The sequence below is a fragment of the Bison bison genome, unplaced genomic scaffold (assembly GCF_000754665.1).
Source record: "Bison bison bison isolate TAMUID 2011002044 unplaced genomic scaffold, Bison_UMD1.0 scf7180017864462, whole genome shotgun sequence".
NCBI lineage: Eukaryota > Metazoa > Chordata > Mammalia > Artiodactyla > Bovidae > Bison > Bison bison.
This window is the reverse complement of record NW_011495024.1, coordinates 3,482,203-3,493,705: the sequence shown is the minus strand read 5'-3', so window position 1 is coordinate 3,493,705 and position 11,503 is coordinate 3,482,203. Positions and strand designations below refer to the sequence as shown.

Below are 11,503 nucleotides of genomic sequence, written 5' to 3'. Positions count from 1 at the left end.
GCCCTGGAGAAGGGAACGGAAACCCACTCCAGTATTCTTGCCTGGGAAATCACATGAACAGAGGAGCCTGGAAGGTTACAGCGCATGGGGTCAGTCACAAAAGAGTCATCACAACTTAGCAACTAAGCAACAACAATACCAGTATTAAGGTATACTTCTTCAGTATCGGGACAAGTAATCCAAAGATTTCACTGTTTATATCATACGCATTTGTCAGATACAGATTTCAGGGATTATAACATTATTCTATTAACCTGTCTTATTTATCATTCCATTAGTAAGTCATGGTCCCTGACCTCAAATATTTAATCTGGAGGGGAAAATAAAACTCATACTCACATAGGAAGCAATCAGTGAATACTACAAGATGATAGAAAATTTAGTTTTCAATTGCAAATTAATAATTTCATAGGATTCTATTTTCATTAGGGGAGGATTTCACGGTGATTGATATGGGCGTTAAAACATAGCCTGGATTTCTATATTTTATTTCTCTGTAAGACTGAAATTTTCCAGAAGGATCTATCTCCACAAGCTCTTTGCATCCCTGATTTCCAGTCCTTGCTGAGTACACAATCAAGAAAGTATTTAATGAAATAAATCACAAGTGCCACAAAAATCTCATCAAAGCACTGATACGGAACCTCTATCTTCATATTTTATTTAATTTTTTTTTTAGTTTTCTGAATGTTGAGTTTTTTTTTTTTATTTTATTTTATTTTTAAACTTTACAATATTGTATTAGTTTTGCCAAATATCAAAATGAATGAAACACAACTCTCCTGTCCACTGGATCACCTTTTCCTTTCTAGGTACAGTGCCCTCAGACCACATTGTCCTGGGCCCAACGTGATAATCTATGAATTAGTTCTCGTTTCTCTTCCTGCTTTTTTCTCAACACTTTCTACCACCAATGAATAACCTGGATTACACATGTACAAAGAGGATGCTGCTCTCTGCCAAATCACATCAAGTCTGAGGGAAAACACATGTCTTCTAAGATTGGCTACCACCAGGCACATCATATAAACTCTTCAGAGCTCCTTAGCCTCATCTTAGATACACAGGATTAGATCTATTTCTTATTCACTCATTCATCCATCCATTCACTCATGCAGCTGGCTATCATTTAAATCTTTTTTTGTTGTTGTTATTGTTGGCCATGCTGCCCAGAATGTGGGATCTTAGTTCCTCGACCAGGGATTGAACCCACGCCCCTTACATGGAAGCATAAAGTCAACAAAGGGCCCTGGAGTCAATGCTATGGTTTTTCCAGTAGTCATATATGGATGTGAGAGTTGGACCATAAAGAAGGCTGAGGACCAAAGAACTGATACTTTTGAATTGTGGTGCTGGAGAAGACTCTTGAGAGTCCCTTGGACTGCAAAGAGATCAAACCAGTCAATCCTAAAATAAATAAACTCTGAATATTCATTGGAAGAACTGATGTTAAAGATCCAATACTTTGGCCACCTGATGCAAAGAGACAACTCATTGGAAAAGACCCTGATGCTGGCAAAGTCTGAAGGCAAAAGGAGAAGGGGGTGGCAGAGGATGAGATGGTCAGATAGCATCACTGACTCAAGAGACACGATTCTGCACAACTCCGGGAGATAATGAAGGACAGGGAAGACTGGAATGCTGCAGTTCATGGAGTCGTAAAGAGTCAGACAGAGCTTAGTGACTGAGCAACAACAGTAATGTGTAAAATACTCTCTTGATTCCAGGTGTTTATTCATCTTGTTCTCTCTCATTAATGTCCTTTCCTTTACCCTTATGTGTTCAAATCCTGTCAATCTCTTTTAACTCATATGATTTCAAATCCTTCCCCTCAGTATTTACTAAAGACTTAATCTGATCTCTGTTCTAGGACTACAGAGGGGGCTTCTCCACACCTTCAAGATCACCATTTAGTGTGGAAATAAGTGGGCAACTGCAATTTACCATCCAAGAGAATATGAATTAGCTGGACATTAAATAGGAAATTGTGCCTTTTTTAAAGCCCCAGCTTTGCAAACTCTGAGTCAGGAAAATCAAACAGGGTTTTAAGATGTCTCAGATTCTTTAATGTAAAATCAGGAGGTGAATATGAGTGTTTCCTAGATATTTCTGATTTATTAAAGTTAGAATATAATTAACATAAATTTTACCATTTTAACTATTTTTCAGTGTACAGTTCAGGGACCTTAAGTATATTCACAATGCTATGCAACTATGAACACCATCCACTCCAGAACTTTCTGATCATGGGTTTTGTGGAGAATACTACCAGTGTAAGGTGCCAAAGAACATATTTTAAGAACTATGTGGTATGGTATCAGGGCTATGGAAGGGAATACATAGGAGGCTGTGAGAACTCAGGACCCAAGCCATTACTGAAGGACTAGGGCAGGTCTCTCGAACACAGAAAGGCCTAAATGTCTACCCAGACATCTGCAGCCCAAGAGTTAGGCAGAATTGATAGACGTAAGCAGTGAAGGCCCACCTTGAAACAGATATTTCATCCTCAGGCCCATGAAAATCACTCAGAGGCCCATCATATAAGTAAATGCCTGGTTAAATGTCAAGGAGACTGGCCAAGGAGAAGAAAACATGAAGCCTGTGCTCCTTTCCTCAATGCAGTGGTGATGGTAATCTTTTATAACTCCTGGAGACATGGAATTCAACTTCTGCTCTCAGCCGGGAGGAGTAGCCCCAGTATCAACCATTCGCATTCAACCCAATCAGATCTAGAACTCTGTAAATCATCATAGAATAGCTGGCCATGCATGAAATACTAAAGCATGTAGACATAAACCGCAGGCACATTTACATGGACATTTACATTATTAGCCAGTGGACCATCAGGGAAGTCCCAACTAACACATTATTATTAAAAATGTAATAAATGTTCTTCCACTACAAAACTAGAAATACCTACCTAAGTTTCACATCAAGCCATTTATTCTTCCCTTCAATAAAATTCTAAAATCAAACCTAATGTCCTTCCTCTAGTTTCACATATTTCGTATTTCACTGTCTGATCATGGTTGTTCATTTCTTTCACCTGTTGATTTGAGTCCCCCCTCATTTTTTTAATCTGGGAATTTAGTTTGAGAAAACAGAGACAACTGTAAATCCCAAAAGGCATAAAGACCACTGAGACTTGGAGTCCAACTGCTCCCCCATCTCCCACCATGACACCTGAGACTTAGTAAATGCAGTAGGAAAGCATGAACAGTGATAAGTATTCGATTTTACTCTGAAAACCAATAAGAACAAAGTCTAGGAAAACATATACAAGCATAATATACTTTAAACTGTGCACATTATGTACACTGAAGTCTATAACATCTCTCTAGAGATAGGAAGAAGGTTTAAATCCACACAGGTCATTACTAAGTTCTTTCATTTAAACACTATATTATTTTCAGAAAACAGGATAAGCAGTTCCAAAGTATCTCTCTGGCCAATCAAAAACTGAAAATAACTTTAATGTGGAATCTAAAAAAGTTTAAAATTTGAATAAAAACAAGCTCATAGACCAGACAACAGATTGGTAGTTGCCAGAGGCAGGGGGATGTTATGTAATGCATGGTGACTGTAGTTAATAATACTGTACTCCTACTTGAAAGTTGCTAATAATAGTAAATCTTCAAAGTTCTCAGCACAAGAAAAAAAAAATGTTCTAACTAGAAATGATGATGGGTGTTAACTAGACTTGCAGTAGTGATTATTTTGCAATACATATAAATACTGAATCTTGTGGTACACCTAAAACTAATATATGCCAATTATATCAATAAAAAATAAAAATCCTAAATAAAAAAAAAAGAATAAAATCAACTTCATAGAAAGCTATACACTATATTTCCCAGTTGTGCATATGCTGTGCATATTAAAACACTCTAAAAACTTCCACAATAATGAAACATCGATTTTTTTCTCTAGGGGGAAAAAACTGAAAATAAGCTGCAACTCACTTTCCTTAGCCCATAGATCTTCAGCCTCACACAGAGGATAACGTCATACTGGAATAGCTGGATAACTTCATCATCAAATCTCTGCAAGTCTAAATAGATCTCAGGCTGCCCACCAGCCACATTTTGCTCATGGATCTTCAGAGAAGCAAAAAATCACTCACTTATTACTGGGTGAGCTCTCTTGTATCATTGTAAAGTAACAATGGAACAACAAAGCAGCTAGGAATGTTCAGAAATACAAAGCTAAATTGAAGAGAAAGCCAGAATCTTTTTCACAGAGAACACCGCAGAATTCATAATCTACAATTCCGGTGACTGCTTCCTTTCAGGGCAATAATAGATTAGCAATGTTCTCTTGGGACAGCAATGTCACTGAAAGCCCCTTCTCAGGCTGCAGTTTTTACTCCTACTCATCCTTCTCTTATATGGTATTTATCTCCCCAAGGTTACCCACCCATTACATTTACTATACTGTAGAACAGAAATTTTTTAAAGCCATTATGGAATTTTTCAAACAAGAATATTTTAAAAGGCATCACTATTTTCATCTGTTTTTTCAAAAACACTCTTTGCCCAGTGATGAAACAGTATTTCTATAGTAGAAAACTACTTCTTTATTTCCAATACAAACATAGCCTTGGGGTTATTTAAATGAAAAATATGCAACAACTCACAGAAGATTCACCTAAATTTATGATGTTCATTTTCTACCCATGGCCTAAAAAATGGTTTTGCACATTGTCTACAAACTTATTGGAAAAACTATAAGATATTTATTGAGTTGTGGTTTATAACCTTCCAGAATCACCAAAAAAAATAAAACAATGCTCTGCATACACATCCGTCGGTCTCTAACTACTCCATGCCTGCTGACTCAACAGTAAATTCATTACTCCAAATGCATTGCATTGGCACACCAGAATTAATTCACATAAATATGATCACCTAATTTGAACTGTAAGAATATGAATGGGCAGCAAAGGCTCAAAGCTTAAAAAAAAAAAAACCACAAAACAATTGTTTTCAATTAAAGAATTCTTAGGAAAAACACTGTCCTTCTTCCAATCCCCTACCAACTTGTTCCTTTTCTCCTATATGCCCTGTCTCCACTTACAAAGTCATCATTTACCCACTTAACAATGCTAGAAGCCTTTATCTCATCTACAATTAATTCTCCCTCCCTTAACATGTCTTCCTGAAGAAGGAAATGGCAACCCACTCCAGTATTCTTGCCTGGAGAATCCCATGAACAGGGGAGCCCAGTGGGCTACGTTCCATGAGGTTGCAAAGAATTGGACATGACTGAGCAACTAACATGTCTTCAATTAAATTCTTAACCATCCAACTTCTGTCCATTCTTGCTCCAAGTAGTCTCTCATATCTGTCTACTTTTTGTCCTGACGTTCTTCCACAAAAGGATCCTAAATTATTCACTCTGATTCCAGTCATTCTACATACACCCTAAATCACCTTTCAGAAATGCAAACGTGATCCAACACCTACCACAGTGCCCACTATAAAAGTCTTCAGTAAACTTATGTCCTTAAGTCCTATAAAAGTCCTTAGTAAACCTTATGTGCTGGGTCAATGGCCATATCATGGCCCAATAATTAAAAATCCCAGTCTCCACATCTAGCCCACCTCCATTTCCTAAAGGGCTTGGATTATAAGGACCACCCAGCTTCATCAACAACTTGACATTCTATTATTACACACAACAATAATACAGCAATAGAGATCACGCATGTTGTACTGAACATCACACACTGAATTTTTTTTTTAATTTCACCTTGAAATTTTTTATAATTTCTATCTGCACTTAGTAGGTGAAAAAAGACAGAAAGCAAAGACAGAAAGATTTCAAGTAACAAAACTAGAATTTAGGTCTTTCTAACTGAACTCTACAACCCTGCCATTATCCTGCTAAAAGCTTGGTGGTAACAGTAAACACCATTTAATTTGTTATTTCCAAATAACCTGTAGAAGCAATCATTCAAGGGGCATTTTGAGAAATGTCTTATGTATTACTGAAAGTCATTTTCATGAGAGTCAAAACACCAAAGTTTGGGTGGCTGCCTCTTTTAGGATAATTATTTCACTCTGGTATATCCATCACTAGAACAGGCACAAGCTCAGTTTTTAAGTAAGTAATAATACCTTTCAGAAGAAGCATGCTTTGGTCCCTGGACAGTTCTGTCAACTGCAGGATTGCATCTGAATATTAATGTCTTTATATACCAATTTTAAAATTAAAATCAGGCAGAGTACAATCTTAATGCAAAATTCAATAGCCCCAAAAACTATTTTTCCGACAGCACATTATTCCTAGATCTACAATTAATCAGAAGTAAAAATCAAGATGAAAATTAACCAACCCAGTTTACTTTCTCCTGTGATCCCTATTTGCTTCAATCTTGCCTTCAAAATCATGACCCTCCAATCTAAAAGAAGAGAGATCGTGTAAAACTAAAGCCACTGAGTTAAACCCTTGCCCCTCACGTTAGAGAATCAGAATTCTCTTCTTCTAGCAGCATATGGAGTTAAGTAGACCCCTGACAATCAAAAGGAAAATTAAACACTTTGAAGCCAAAATCTACGGGATTTTGTATTAATTCCTTCAGACATGAAATCCAGGAGGATTTCCAGAATCCTCCAGTTGAAAGACTCAAGAGTTTCATCCCTGCATTTTTAAATTCCCCAAATCTCTTATTGAAAATCTGTAAAATGTATCATAGATTCAATTTCCATTTTCTACTGGTAATGTTTTTCTTTGACAGAATAAAGAAGATAGCTGTTTAGACTATGTTGTTTTAAAAAAACAAAAAAGAAAAAACTTTCCAACTGCTAATACAAGAAAATAGCCTGCCTGACCTATACTCAGGGGCTTTCCACATGCTGATGTTTTGTAAGTACTGAGGATACAAACTCGAAAGACTTGGTCCCAGCCCCATCCTGAGGCTGGCTTTCCAAGACCCTTCCAGCCTACGACCTGGCTGCACCACTAACACTGCTAACCTGAGGGCCAAGCCACGCCCAGTACATGCAACATGTACTGATGTTGCTTCTTGACACGAGAGTAGAACAACAGGAGTACTTTTTGTTGTAAACTGAGCCTTCAAATTTGTTACATAACACAAAGTCCCACAAATGAGCTTTCTTGAGTGAAAAACAGGCCCATGTACAAATCAAAATGCTAATGTCTCTTACATTAGAACATATTGGTATCTGGCTTTCTCACCTAAAAGTTCCCAGAAGGGCACCGTTTCGATACCACTGAGGTTGTCTGGGCTTCCTTTCACATGAAAACAAGCTAATATGATAACCTAAGGCCAGCCATGAAATAGCTTGATGTTCCAATTCAGTTCCTGGAGAAGTCAGAATAAAAGTTAAAGCAGTTCATAAATGGTATAAATTCTATAAGAGAGGTGGGGAAAACTTTCATTTTATTTCTATCTCACAGGAGAATAATAATACCCTCTGCTAAGTCGCTTCAGTCATATCCGACTCTGTGCGACCCCATAGACGGCAGCCCACTAGGCCCCACCGTCCCTGGGATTCTCCAGGCAAGAACACTGGAGTGGGTTGCCATTTCCTTCTCCAATGCATGAAAGTGAAAAGTGAAAGTGAAGTCGATCAGTTGTGTCCGACTCTTCGTGACCCCATGGACTGCAGCCTACCAGGCTCCCCATCCATGGGATTTCTCAGGCAAGAGTACTGGAGTGGGGTGCAATTGCCTTTTCCAAATAATACCCTCAGGTTCCTTGTAATGAGAGCTAACAATATTATTCTGCTTCTGTCTTGCACTCTTCCCCTCAGTTTCAGAAAGCTGCCTATGATTAATCTTAAGCAATTGTCATTTTTTTGTTTACGGTACTTCATTGGCAAGTATGTTTGGGAGACCTAACAGCTAAATCTCACCAAAACAGCCTTATAAACTAACTCTCCATTTCAAGTACTTCTCATATGGCCCTACTCTAGCTCCTTTAAAATTTTGTTGCAATTTTCAAATATCTCAAGAATACAGACAAGCATAGAAAATAATGTAAGTGGCATCTTTCGAACAGACTACCCAGATCTAAAAATAAAAAAAAAAATAAAAAAATGTGTCCTCTATCACATGTGGTATCAATTATTGCCTTCGTTTAGGAGGTACTATCTCACGGTACGTTTGATCCTCTGAACACCACTAATGCTTTGAACAATGCTTCCAACTTGATATGCTGTGAGCATATCCATGGGATTTTCCAGGCAAGAGTACTGGAGTGGGGTGCCATTGCCTTCTCTGGAGTAGGGTACTAGATATCTCCAAATTCTGAAAAATAAGGCAACCTTATCTAGAGCTTACAGAATAAGACAATTCCAATGTTGCGATTCATGGGGTCGCAAAGAGTCGGACACGACTGAGCGACTGATCTGATCTGAATGATAATAAAAATAATTTCTACCGTTTAATACTTACTGCATACTGGGCTTTTTTATATTCATTATCTCTATCTTTGTAACAATCCTACAACATAGGCATAATGATCATGTTTATGTAAGGAATGGAGGTTCGCAGTGAACTGTCCAAGAATACACAGTCAGAACCAGGATTCAAACACAAATCAGTTGGCTTCAAAACACATATTTTTTTTTACACTCTTCCATGATAGAAATGGACCATCCATTTTCCAATAAACTCTGGCTTGCAATAAGCATACCACATACACAGATTTCAATGGAAACCAATCTTCAAAAAAAAAAGGAAATTTAGACAGGAGAAGCTATTTTTTATTACCTACGTATCCCACTGATTATTATTTGACTCTGGACACTTAAGGCAAACTGCATGTACATGCCCACATCATCGCCACTACAATCCATGTGTGACCCAATACATGGTAAAGTTCAGGAGAGAACCAGCCTGTTACAGCAAATTTTCAGATGACCCAACCACAGGGCTTGCTAACTATAATTAAGTCTGTCCTGAATAAAGCCAGATAGGAGTGACATAAGAAGGCCAAGGTCAAGGCCAAGGAAAGGAGCAGAAGTGTGTTTAAGGAAATACTGAAACTGGCCAGCATCATTTGCTTGGTTATTATCGCAACAGAAGAAGATTTTGCAATAGCTACCTACACGTCTCTGCTCTCTTCGGGTAAAACTGATTCTCCGATGCCACAGGGTTTCAAGATTCCAAAATGTCCACATATTCAGGACACAAGGACTATGTACCAGAATGCCATGAGGATGATACACAACAAATTAGGAAATTACTCCCCTAATCCAGGAGCTCATTGTACTGTTTATTGTGTAAGGGCCAGAAACCTCATAGTGAAGCTGCTCACAGTGAAACATAAAAACGTGATCAGCAATGAAATCTCAAAATTCCATGACTGCTCCCAAACAAATCCAAACTGTTGAAAGCATAAGATGGATATTGTTTGAGCAAGAGGAAGATGGATTCATGAGGAAATAAGTTTAAAATGAAAAAAAATCAAGAAAGAACACCCTAAACAGATGATTTGTGTGTCTGTCCCACCCGTCTCCATGCCCTGGTAATGCTGTTCTTTGTGGGGTATTGTTAGTGTTACCAGAATAGCTGCAGACTCCTTTCCTCTCAAACAGGAATACAGAAATTTATCAAAATTAGCAAGACCAAAAAGGCGCTCACTGTTTGTTCGATTATTACACTAAATTTAAAATGCTCTATAAGTCTTTTTATCTCTCAGTCAAAAAGAAATATAATTCAGTACGCCATCCATCTTTTCTGGCACAATATATTATTACATAAAAAGGGTTTCCTGGAACTGCAAATCTGTATTTTAAAGTTTCTGGTTGACCCCAAAGACTTCTTACTATGAGTTCTGTTTAGGCATTAATCATCCCCATCCTAGGAAAAAAAAAAGGGCATTTACAGCCCCCCAAATTTTAAAGCTTGTATAAAATGAAAGGCAAATTCAGATTTTAAAAGATTATGTTTGATGCTAAACAAATTATAAATTGGTGATTATTCTAGAATTGAAGGGGAAAGAACTCCAAGAGAAGGTATGCCTCCAAATCATTCTCTTTTTTCAAAGATTTAACACGATATATCTGTATTTTAAAACTCAGAAATTAAACTACTAGAATAGATGAAGGGATTACTTAAGATGTGTTCTGGAAATAGATTAACACATTCTCCAAGAGAAAGAAAAAACTGGCAAAATGACCATTCAAACAAGTCCAACTCCCAGAAAGGTTCAGAAGTGTTTTTACTGGTGGACAGAAACCAGCTAAAGAAAAAAAAAAAAAAAATGCGTTTTAAAGGGATTTAAACTGTCTCGATTGTCAATGAAAATAGCTGGCAATACAGCACAGTGCTATGAGAAGAAACGCGTCTTATGAACAGTGGGAATCGTTGGCTCTGGGAATGCTGAATGCTATGTTATCTACATATTTGCTGAAGTGGGTTCCCAGGAGAATCATCTCAGTGATTCTTGGAACTTTCCCACGCATTCCTCTCCATGTCAACTTAACAACATTCTTGAGGACACAAACCACACACTCACTTCAGCAGCACCCCTTCCCAGCACCAATGTATTCTTTGGATAGACAATCCACAGCCTAGAGATGTCACATTAAACTGAAACGTGGAATTAAAAATAGTGCAATCCTTGAAGTTAGATTCTAAATCATACTCGGACATCTCCCTACAATTTCCAAATTCTGCCCTCTGATATATTTTTTCCTTCATTCTAAAAAGACGGCTTTTTTTACAAAAAATTCAACAATTGATTGCATTTTCATTCCACCAAAGACAACACTGCGTATCAAATTTGTTATCCAAATGGATGCTAACCTCCAATCTCTCCTCAGTCAGTTATGATTGATCTATTATCAGCACACCGATCTTGGCAAATTTCACTCTAAAATTCCCATCAATACTGACATTACCTTGTTTACTAAACATTCAAAGCTTTGAACATGATTTTTGTTTACTCACAGTGGCAGCTGGAAGAGAAAACCCCTTCAGTTTTAACTAATAATAGATCTTGACAGTCAAAACCCCCTACATTTAAAAATACAGATGAGGTATATAATTTCTTCCTTAAAAATTCTATTTTTAGACTAGCAATCATCAGTTTCCTAGTGTCCTCATTTTTTTTTTTTTTTTCCCTTTACTGCCTTCACCAGAATGGAAAGCTAGTGTTCTCTGGTCTATTTAGAAAAGCCAGATTCGGGTCACTAGGGTTCATATGTATAGCAGGTCTAGACACAGGGTGTGTATAAAGGAGACGCAGCCAAGGGCCTGCGCTCGTAGAGCTCACAGTGCTGCAAGAGGGCAGGAGGCAGACAGTTGGCACGGAAACACACAGATAAATAAGGTATTTTCAGATGCTTAAGTGCTGGAAGGAAAATAAAATGTGGTGCCCAGCATTCCAGTCCTGGTATACACCAGAGATGCCTGCGTATGGCACCAGAAGACAGACCAAGAAAGTTCATAGGTTATCACAAGACAGTGAATCCACAGGAAGGAGAATAAATACATGCTTCTAAGTACATGTAATGGGATATTAGCAACA

The 11,503-nt window shown here is 37.7% G+C and overlaps 1 protein-coding gene across 1 annotated transcript in view; it reads right to left on the bottom strand.

Annotated features, from left to right (window-relative positions):
• RYR2 (ryanodine receptor 2 (cardiac)) overlaps nucleotides 1-11,503 on the bottom strand; it is an 826,801-nt gene that overhangs the window by 712,910 nt on the left and 102,388 nt on the right. The window lies entirely within an intron of this gene.